The sequence below is a fragment of the Molothrus aeneus genome, chromosome 1 (assembly GCF_037042795.1).
Source record: "Molothrus aeneus isolate 106 chromosome 1, BPBGC_Maene_1.0, whole genome shotgun sequence".
Lineage (NCBI taxonomy): Eukaryota > Metazoa > Chordata > Aves > Passeriformes > Icteridae > Molothrus > Molothrus aeneus.
Genome location: NC_089646.1, coordinates 42,042,722 through 42,054,132, shown reverse-complemented (window position 1 = coordinate 42,054,132; position 11,411 = coordinate 42,042,722).

Sequence of the window (11,411 nt, the reverse complement as noted above, 5' to 3'; positions counted from 1 at the left end):
TGGTTTCTTTTTTTTTTCTTTTTTTCTTTTTTTTTTAACTGGAGCAAACTAAAATGAACTTTCAGTGCACTGTAGGTAACAAGTTCTGTTTCTTTCTTCTAGTCAATTTTGTACACATTGCTCATCACAAATTTTTATGGATTCTTGGTCGGGTAATGGCATCTTGGGCATCATGTTCTAAGGTACCTGGTCCAGCCACCTGCTCAGATGACAGGTACTAAAAAACCTTGGGTCTAAACAGAATAACTTCAGAACAGTAGTGTGCTGATTTGATTTTGACAGAGATGACTAATAAAGGTTAATGTCTGAGGCATAAATTCTGACCTATAACCTAAAGATATTTCCTGGTTAAATGGACCAGATGTTTCTGTTGTGAGTTAAAAATTAGCACAGCAGAATTCATTTTTGTACTTCCTGGTGAAACTGAGTGCAAAAGGGATACCTAACTGGAATTTACAGGAATGTTTATCCTTAAGTAAGGGGTTTTGGGTTGTTTTTTACTAGTCCTGTGTCTCAGTTCTGTCTATGGAGATCAGTTTAATGTTATAGTGACTGTAGGGAGTTTATGGGGAAGGTAATGTAAATGGTATATTGAGAGACAGTTTTGCACCCCATGATTGTCAAAGTTTGGACTTGTATGCCAGAATCTTCTTTCAGATGGTTTCAAAAGCTGTAACATTTGCAGGAAGAAACTTGAAAAGCCAGCAGTGGGAGGAATAAGATAAAGAATAAGTATTTTACATGAAGCAACCCCAGAAGCAGCAATCTGAATATCAATGGAAAAAACCTTAGAGCATGTTGGTTCTACTCTGGTGAATATTACTTGCAAGGTTAATGCCATATGCAGCTTGTTTATGTATAGATAATGCTAAGTTTTGCCAGAATGGTTTTAGACCTCACCATTTTCTGTGTTTATAGATATGGCAGTAGCTTGAGACTCCTTGCTGCTGACTAGCTCAGTTGGTAAACAGGTAAATAAGCACTTTTCCCCTTGATCTGTTTTGCAAGCAACAGTCTGTAGGACTGCAAGGAAAACTACTGATGGGACATGTATTGGACAAGTGACAGATGTGTCAGACCAGATGTTGATGGCTGTAAAAGAAATGAAGTGCTGAAAAAGCATTTTTCTGATGTCTGAGTTAAAAGCAAGACTGCTATGCCTCTCTTAAGAGGAAAGCTTTCAAAATCAGAGCAAATTACTGTAAGTCAGGAGATGTTCCAAAATAGCAAAGCAAATAAGAAAAACCTGATTGATGCTTGAGCCATTTGCTGTGTCTCCCAGGGGTTAACTGTATTTCACCGGTATCCCAACCTGGCGTGTTCCCAGTCCTGTAACCTATTGTGGCAGCATTGAGACCAAGCCCTCCAGAAACTGCCTGAGCTGTATTTAGGAAAGGAAGAGGAAGCTGGTTTAAGACAAAGGACTGTAGTAGCAAGTCAAAATTGGTTTTTTTCCCATTGCTGCCACTTTCTGATGAGTGTGATTTTGTGATGTTCTGTCTCTCTATGGCCTGAGACTACACTTTGCTTGGAGGATGCCAAATTTTGCTGGGTGGTGTGAAGCGCCAAATTTTGCTGGGTGCTGTGAAGCACCAAATTAAAGCCACAGCTTGGTTTTAGAACTATACATAGAAGAGATACTTTCCTTCATAGAATTTTCTGTGTTGTAAAGGAGAAATGCTCTTTGGACTGGCTTTTTTTTTTCCCTTGTATTTATTAGTGTCTGTTTGCACTAAAGTCTGATTTCAGTCAGTGCTTGCTGTAGCTGTCTCTGATAACTGGGTAGATTAGAGATGTTTGGTTTACAAGCAGTGTTACTGGTGATACAAAATACCCATAATGAAAAATATCTCCTCTATGATCTGCAATGTCTTACTCTGGGGACCATGCCCATATAACTAACATTCCAACAGTCTTGTTTTGGTTTCTTTTTATTGCCTAGAGTCCTGCTGAATTTTTTTTTCCACACCAAAATGTCTATAGTCTTTAAATCTTTATCTGTAATTGGTAGCTGTAAATATAGTGTAAGAGCAACACTGTGCTGCTAAGTATTTATTAAGAAATGCAGCACTGTGAAAGGACTTTTATCTTGAGGTAATTTCTCCTGTTATTTTTCTCAGCCCGAAGATAAGTTAATAGAAGTCTAGGTTTTGGCTGGGTTTTTTTTTTTTTTTCTATAGGCTTTTCCCCACCTAAGTGATGTGTTACTGATGTCCATTCTTGGAGATGCAGAAAGGGATCTGTAACGTCATCTCCTGACCTTGGCAGTTTACCTGGCCATAGTCTGTCACATAGTAGTTAAATCCTAGGAGCAAGTCACAGAATGGTTCAAGGTTTAAGGCAGTTGCCTAAAATGTTGCTTCCAAACCAGTTGTTTGCTAACATGCATGATAGTGCTGTTAATCCTTGCACCTTGTAAGATGTTTTTGCTCTGTTTTAAAATAGTTGAGAAGCAGATTTGCACGTGTGTGTGCTGTTTTCTGTTTCTGTGAGGTTATTTTTTTAACTGCTTTATCAACTTCCTATATCCTAGCTTTCCTTATCACTCCTAGGTCCTCTGCCCTCCCAGTCTAGGTGGGGGAGAGGCTTCCTTGCTGCAGTGACTGAGCAGACTTGTCTGCAGTCTTAACATGCCCCTTTGATGCCTCTGGTGTCAGGTGCTGGCTTTAAATGTCTGTCTCTTAATTAGACTGATCCTAGAGAATGCTGTTGGAGCTGGATTAAATGTCTGGTTCTGCAGGAGCTCTGTGTGTATGCTGGATGCCTCTTACTCCTCGTGCTCTGTCAGCAAAGCCCTTTGCTTGTTTCCCAGCCTGCTTCTGATGAAATCAGTCAATCTTATTTAAACCACCTATTTAAATTGCTTCCATTAAGGTGGCTGATTTTGGCTTAAGCACATCAAGGATTGTTCAGGAGAGTGATGGGAGCTCTGGCAGAAGTGCTGTTAGATTCAACTGCCTCAAGTTTTTTCTGTTGGCAAAGTGAACATCTCTGCACATCATAACTGGTAGTAAAGCCTGTTGGAAAGAAGCAGCTGGCCCAGTACATCTATCTGGGGATTGTCTTCTCCATTCTTCACCACAGTGCTTGGCAGTGGTGTTGGAGCCTGCTTGGACACTCAGCTTTGGTGTTTTCCAGCTGAACCTGTCAAGCTTAACGCTCTGTAACCACTTTCAAAGCTTTTTTGCAGTGCCTTGAGAATCAGTGGAGAGGATTTTTCAGGATACAGTAGCTGGACTGTGAAATTATGCTCTCAAGATCTGTACTGGGCATTGCATAGATTGTGAATGTTAATTTTTGTGTTTGATGTTTAGCCCACGTTAAAATCACAGTGCTGCCAGTGCCCTTTGGTTCTGAGTATGGGAAGGAATTGTGCCTTACTGCCTGTACCCTGTGCTTGAAAAGAGCAGGGAAGGGTTGTGGTCTGTAACAGGTGGGTTCTACCTTTGCACCTTCCAACCTGAAAGAGCAGTGAATGATCTCACACAATTCTCAGAGCTCTGCACAAGATGGTTTGGCTTAATGGCTGTCATGGTGATCCTTGTTCAAATTTGTGCAATAAAATACCAAGCTTTCAACACAGAAGGGAAATTCTTAGTGAAAATTTTCAAAGGTTCTATAAAATTGTAGCAAATAAAGATGCTGATAGTGCCTTCAAGATAAAAATTCATCTTTGTTTTAGTCTATTGCTGTAAACATAAGCAGCTCTCTGGATATTAAATTTTATGCTGGACAGAGCTATATGTCACTTTTAATACCATTAAGAATTTAAGTGATTTTTTCATTATTATTAAAGTGAGATGATAATACATTAATTTTATATATATATAAAGCAAGAATTTTGTAGTTTCCAGTGTTGCCTTGAATTTCCATCTAAATAAGTTTTAAATGCCTAAATATTTTTTTTATCATTCTAAACCTGTGGTCTTTTTCAACACATTATGTTTTCTCGATCCAAGGAACTTTATAAAATATTTTGTAATCATTTTTTAAAATAAAGGTTTAGTAAATAAGTGTGTCTTGTTTTTGCTGCTATGATTTGGTGTTGCTGTGTACTTTTCCCAAAACCAGCCATAGGAAATAACATCATTCTTTTGTTCCTGGTTTGGAGGAAAGAGCTTGCATTGTGTTTGCCTGTTCCTGGGGAAGAGGGTCCAACTAGCTGGATATTCTCACTTGAAGTTCCCAGGAAAAAAAGATCTGATAAGGTCAGTATTGCCCCTGACCACAGGGTCCAGCCTAAGTAGTTTGCAGTAGCTTTTACGTGTGGTCTGTAAGTTCCTGTGAGAAGCATAATCAGCTGCTGCTTCCTATTGTCTTGATTCCATGGAACTGAAAAAATAAAGGGGCAGACTTGCTAAAGGAAGGAGCACAACCTAACAAAAGGTGTTGAGAGCAAATAATTCTGGTGTAGAAAAACACAGGTCACTGACTTCTTTGGTTGAGGGAGAGCCACCTGATCTTTAAAATTTGTTTGGCTGATTGTCAGTGGTAAGGGGTGAGGAAAAGGAAGCAAACCTGCATGTTTTGCTTTTTGGCAGGGGAGCACTTTTTAGTTCCATAGTCCTGCAGATTACTTATTACCTGGAGGTCACCTTGTATGCAGGAGGAGAATGATGCTTCCTTCATCGTTGGCACAGAAACTGGAGTGCCACAGTATGCTTTTCTTTATTTTGTAACACAAAAAGATGAAATCATTTTAAAGATGAAATTTTCTCTTTGATGAAGTTGCCAGAGATGAGTGTAATTGTAAGGACTCAAAAGGGAAAAAGGTCTCAAATACTTTTAATTACCTAGATGCAAGAAAACAGTCAAGGCAAAATGTTGTATTAGAAAGGTATGCCAGTGGTGGATTTTACACCATGAGAAAATAACTCAGAAATACTAGATTTAATAATTTAAAGCTTGACCACACAGTTTAAATTGTGTTATTGCTAGAATCATAACAACCCCATTCTCAGGAGCCTAATCCAGGCTGGCTCACTGTAAATGACAGAATGTAGTGCAGCAGGGCAGAATATGGGCTGGTAGCACGCAGCTTTCCTTTGCGAGTGCACAGGCACCACCTGGTCACTGTCTGTGCATCCCTCGGCCCAGGCACAGATGTGTTTCCTTGCTTTGGGATTTTCTCCTTCCAGGGAGGAGCAGGACCAGCCACCTGCTCTCTCACACAGCTGCGGTCATGCAGGAGCCAAGCGAGGGTGGCTGGGCTTTGGGCGTGGCTGCCCCTTGGATTGGGAATGGCTATTCTTAGCCCGCGGAAGGAAGCACAGGGAAGGGCAGAAATGTGTTTTGCCTTGTTCCCGCCGTCTGCACAGGAACCTGCCGAGAAGCTGCAGGAGGGAAGGTTGTCCACAAGAGGGCAAAAATGATCCTGGGATTGAAATTACTTGGTCTGAAGGATTCCGTCTTCCTCCCGCCTATATTTCCAGTGGGATTGAAGCCCCCAAGTCCCTCCATAAATTGAACTCTGCGTTTTAGGGATACTCTTTCCATTAATTTTCTTATTTCTCAATATGTAGCTTGAAGTATTTTTGGCAATATAATCTCATCAGTATTGTACCAGGGAGATACTGTGCCTGAGCGGTTTGAAAGGGTTTTACATGCATTACTTGTGTTTTGTAACCTGCCAATAAATGTTTTTAAAAATGCAAGTCGAGCTTCAGCTGCATGACAGCACCTGCACTTAAAAACACTGCACTGCAGTCTTGGTGAACTTTGAGGTTTGTACTATGCTGTGGTTTTCAATGAAAGGTCTGTGGATCACAGGTGGGAGAGGAATGGAGTGGGGTGTACCTGTGCATTTCCTGGACTCTTAAGTTAAATGAGGGAAGCTTATTATCCAAAAATGCAAATTATGCATGCTGAAAAAAAAATCAGGGCCCACAAACAGAAATGTTGGCAAGCATAGCTGTAAAGCGTGCCAGACGGGACTTCTTGCAGTTCCAGTCCTCTCCAGGCATCCCAGTGAAACTTGCTTTGGCCAGCCCACGTGCCCTGATCACTTACTCAGTTTGTTTCTTATGACCTATTATCTCTTGGCTGAATTATTGGTGGGAAAATAAACAAGACTTGGCTGTTTTGAAGTTAGCAAGTCCTGAGGTGAGAGTCAGGCTTCATGAGGAGGTGACAGCACAAACACATTCTTCTGCAGCATGATGCATGCACAGCCAGATGGGGACAGCAAATCCCCAGTCAGGTATGCACTGCCTGATGTGCTGCACACAGGCAGGCACTATTCTGCAGTGCTAAGCTGGGGCTGAATGTCAGAGCTCTCTTTTTAGTCCTCACTTGGACTTACAGGAAGCATAACATGGGAAGACAAAAAGGATGACAACTTTTCTGTGACCATATGCTCTACCCTTGCTTAGAGAATGGTGCAATGTTGCTCAAAATAATGCAAGCCTGTCTGCACTACAGCCCTCCTTTTAGTTACTTCCTTTGCACCAGCTGTTCCTCTCCCAGAAATATCAGTGCAGACAAGATTCTGAAATCCCTGCTCATGTTGAGGTCTAGGTGAGGAAAGGGCAGTTACTTAATTGTTCTGTGATCTCTGCACTCCACTAACCAAAGGTGTGGAGCTGCTATCCTGATGTGAGCAGCAAGGCATCCTCATCCTCAGCAAAGAGGACAGACTCATCACTCCTATTTTCATTAACACCCATTTTCAGTCTCCTTTGCCTGCCTGCTCAGTTTCAAATGCTTTCAGAGCACTGGGATTTGATACTCACATTGCTAAAGCCTGGCTTCCCATTCCTGCACCTCAAACCTAAACTAAACCTCCCTATCAGTGCAACTCATAGCAACAAGAGACTGGGCTAAATCTCTGCCTGCTGAGTTTCTCAAAACAGCTGGGATAAAGAGGCTGTGGAGGCCTTTCTGAGAGGTACAATACAGCTCTAGAAACAACTGGCTTATTAATGAAAGCCTGTTTTCTGCCTCATCGTCCTTTTGCTCAGAAAGGCTTGTTTTATGAATGAACCAATGTTGTCCTTGACTTGATACAGTTTTGGGTTTTTTTTTAATTGTAAACGCTTGTTTCTGGCAATTGTGCATCTCATTTGAGGGTAACAAGGGCATAATTATTCAGCTCTCATGCATCACAAACTGCTGAGCATGAGGTATTAATGGAGTGCTTTGCTGCCACCATAGCTTAATAGCTACAGCTGCAGCATTGTGCTCTTGTTTGGCAGGGGTTCATGGAAAAGGGGGATGCAGATCATTAAGCTTTATGTTAAGAGTGATTTACAGATGCAGCAATAACAGTAGACTATGCTAGACAGACAAAGCACTTCTGATGGAAAAGGAGCTGTTACACCAGCAGAGCTGTAATTCATACTAGTGGTGGTACAAAGCCCCCAGCACCAGTCCACCTCATATAACCCCCAATAATCATAATAAAGGAAAGTTTTGTTAGTGTAATTGTGTATGTGTGTGCTGGCAGGGGGAGGAGGGGAGTCATACCCTACCATCACAGCTGGCTTGCAGATGTAATAGAAGGAAGCTGCAAATGGGTGCTTCTGGCTGGCTACAGGCTTTGAGGTGGTATCAAACCCCTAGCCTGGTCCCTTTCCATCCACCCAGCCACAGCACCAGCTCTGTTATGTGCTGAGATACAAGTGCTGGAAGTAAAAGGTGAGTGTTGCCCCAGCTGCACATGGGAAGGTAAAAGCAGTGTCTCAGCTCCACCCTGAGATGTTCCAGCTGAGAGGCCAAGCTGCCCTGGTAGCTGATGGAGGAAGAGCCACATCTAGAGGGTGAATCAGAGGGGAAGGGTAACTCCTGCACTCTGACTCGCTGCTATGATTCACTCTTGAGAAGAGATGCTTCTCTTCCTTCATCAGATGTGCAGGGGAGAGTCGCTGAGTATTAAAGCTAGTCCCATGCAAATGGTCTCCAAGATACACTGTGCTTTTTCCTGGGACAATGATATTTACTCTCTTTGAGCAGTAAAAGTAGTGCAGAAGGAGTGCTGTCTCTAATTTCCTAGTCTGACCTTGTATGCCCAAGGGTTATATGTCTCCAGTCTACACCTAGGGAGTCTTCCTCCCCTCATTCCAGTTCCTTCTTGTTACCATTCCTCCTGTGCTAAGAGGGCTGCCTGTCTGTGTTGCTCTTCCTACACAAGTGCAAACATGTAAGAAAAGAACAAGTGGCTCAGACACAATTTAGCAATGCCTCTCCATTAGTGGCCTGGGGATATTCCCCTCTGTGGGGAGGAATGCCCCACCACCCTGCATAGCTGCCACGGCGTTCACACACACACCAGCTCTGCCTCAACAGCTCGTGTGCTCTCCTGGTCTTTCTGGGAACCCCTTCAGCACCCACAGAAACACACAGGTGCTTCCTTCACCCCCCACAGGACTGTTTGTCTACACATGCAAGCACAGAGCACTCAGCCTGCTCCTTTTCTTCTGTGCTATTCCCTCCTTCCCAGGTGCTTGGCTTGCTGCACACTTGCCTGCCCGCCTTTGCATGGCCCCAGCTGTCTGGAGTCCCCTGGGAGAAGGGCTCTGAAGTGACAGATGTGACAGTGCCTCTGTGCACCAGGCAGGGCTGAAATCACTGCAGAGCCAGGCAGAGTAACCGGGGCCTCTGCAGCACCAAGTGTTGGCAGCAGGACACCTGAGCACTTCTGGGTTACATCACACTGCAGGCAGGACTTGTCACCGTGAGGAGGGCAGGACTGCTGTTCTTTGGCTTGGGCTTTAGAGGTGGCAGTTGATTCCTTTCAAGTGGTTGCTTGCTGTCTTGCTGTTATTCTAGGTCTGCAAACATCTAAAGAGCAATAAATGAAATTTACACAATCTTGGGCTCTCTGAATTCAAATCAGTCCAAGCCAGGATTATCAAAAATTAATTTTAATTGAAGAAAATTTTTCTATGCCCTAATCCTTTTTTTCTGCTTCAAAAGTTTAGGCCTTTATGGCTGGCTAGTGCTCTGAAGGACATACTTCACCCAAATACATTTCTCATCTGAGAGCCAGTGTTTACCCAGTGACAAACCTGCTTTTGAAAACACTGTTGTGCCTTTCTGTAAGACTGTAGTTCAGCAATATGGAAAAACCAGGTGCTGCTGGAGGTGGTGTTATGCTCAGGAAGCGATATAAAAATGTTAATCCAAGGAACAGCACTGTTCTGAGCTGTTCCCTCAGGAAAGGTTGGTAGTGCTGCTACTCTGCAGTGACCCCTGGATTTTAGCTCCTTCATCTGCACTTTCTCTTTGAGCTCTGCCCTCATTTCTCACCATCACCACACAAAAAGCCAAGGTCCCTCACAGCCTCCTTTCAGGAGCCCTCCCTATCATACTGCTGTCCCCTGCAGCACAGTACAAGCAGCCACAGTCAAATCAGACCTTTGACTATTCAGTGCTGGAGTCTTAAAACCAAGCTTTCACAGCACTAAGCCAGAACAATGCCAAGGATTTTGGTACCTAAATTCTGCCTTCCTGTAAAACTGAAAGCTCATCTGAAAAACTGAAAGCTGGTAGCCACCTCATCCCTGAGGCAGGTAACTCCTGTGATGCTGCAACTCCTAATTATTGTTGTCTTCTTCTTCTCTTGTTTTTTCTTTTTTTCCCCTCTAACTTTCAATCTTCCCCACAGTGAAGTGCTGCTTCTGGGCATGCCAGACAGCTTCACTTTCACTATTAGCACAGCTCAGGCAGAGGTTTGGTAAAGGTGGTAAAAGGCAAAAAGCAGACAGATTTTTTTTTTTTTTGCCAGCTGCCCCAGGGCAGAGGGACTGGTTCAGGCACGTGATGAGGGCTTGTTTGATCCTTAATAAATTGGCAAGTAGAACAGTGCAGATATGAGATAAGAAGAGGATGAATCATCAGTTAATTAGAAATACGATCTTTTTTTTATTTATTTTGTGCAAGCTCTGGGGTGGTGGGAACCCGCTGTGGATGCTGATCAGTCCCCAGTAACAAACACTGATGTGCACTTGCTACATTGGCTGTGAGAAACCAGTGTGCTGACCCAGGGGACCAGCTGAGGCTGATGGACTGGGCCCAGGGACAGGCAGAACAGAAATAAACTCTTGAGTAGTCTGCTGTGGGTAATCAGTGACCTCTGGAAAGGACATCATTCTTTTCCTGTTTTCCAGCTGCCGTTGTGCTGGAAAAATTAATTGTTCCTCTCCAGGAGAGGGAGATAACAAGCACTGGTTCCACTTTCTGACCTGCTAGGGTTAGCAGGGTTTTAGCAGGGTTAGAAAAGCCCTGGGACCAGGGACTGGAACCAAGAGCCACCTGTTCCCAACAGGATGGCCTCCCAAATGTGCAGCCCCTTGTGTGTGCAGAGGAGTGAAAGGTAAGCCAAGGGCATGGCACTTGCACTTGCCCCAGTGTGAAACTTGAAACAGCCCAGACAGGTGGGTTGCTTGAGAGCACCCTAGAGCTTTGTGGTGAGGGCTCACTCCTGCCACTGGGGTGTAAATCTCTGCAGGCAGAATGAACAGGATGTAGGCCTCCCTTTCTCTGCTCCCCACTTCTCCCTGGCTCACACAACCAGCAGCACCTCCAGGATGCCCAGCAGGGCCCAGAGATACATAAATCCAGCTTTCCTTGGCTTTCTGATGGCACTCAGTCTAAAAGTAGGTCCATACTTTGCCCAAGCTGCAGGGATGGCGAAGGCCCCTGGCCAGCACACAGCCTCAGCAGCCCATGTGGCTCCATGCTGTCTCTAAGCACAGTGGAGCCCACAGCAATTTAAAATTAAACAGGGCAGAGCATGTGGCAACTTGATGCCACGTTCCACAGCCTGTGGTCAGGTCTTGTGCATCCTCCCCAGCTTTAGCAGAACAGGAAAATCCCAGACACAGTGTATAAAGTGCAGGCAAGCGTAAAGAGACTTCTCTGTCACTCCAGGCAGATCTGCCCCTTAAAAACCAGCACAGAAACTGATAATATCTGCCACCACTTCTATTAGTGCACAAGGCACTCACATTAATTTCCCCTCATTAGCTTTCTATGGATGTTTGCACCTAGCTTTCTTCCATGGAGCATCATTTGACACCCCACCAGCACACATACACTTCCTTACAAGTTATCATTATCCTGGTGTCCTGCTACTCCCTTCAAACCCCACATAGAGAACTGTTTCCAAACAGTGCAACCAATTCTCAGCAACAGAAAAAGTGTGCAAGTTATGCAGGTCACATAACCTGCGGTGTCTTCATCCAGCACTGTGGTCCTCAAGCTTTTCAAAAGCCACTCTTCCTCTTTTTTAAAAGTTTCATTTCCCCTTCTCATTTTCCTGGTTTCTACCTGACAAAAGCACCATTCACTCTCTAGCTTATCTCATGTCCCCAGAGCTCAAAGATGAGGTTTTGGTTTTCTCACAGTATGAAACAGTTTGTACTACCAAATTTTCTTCTCTCAACATTTACACTTTAATTTTTCAGTAAAAA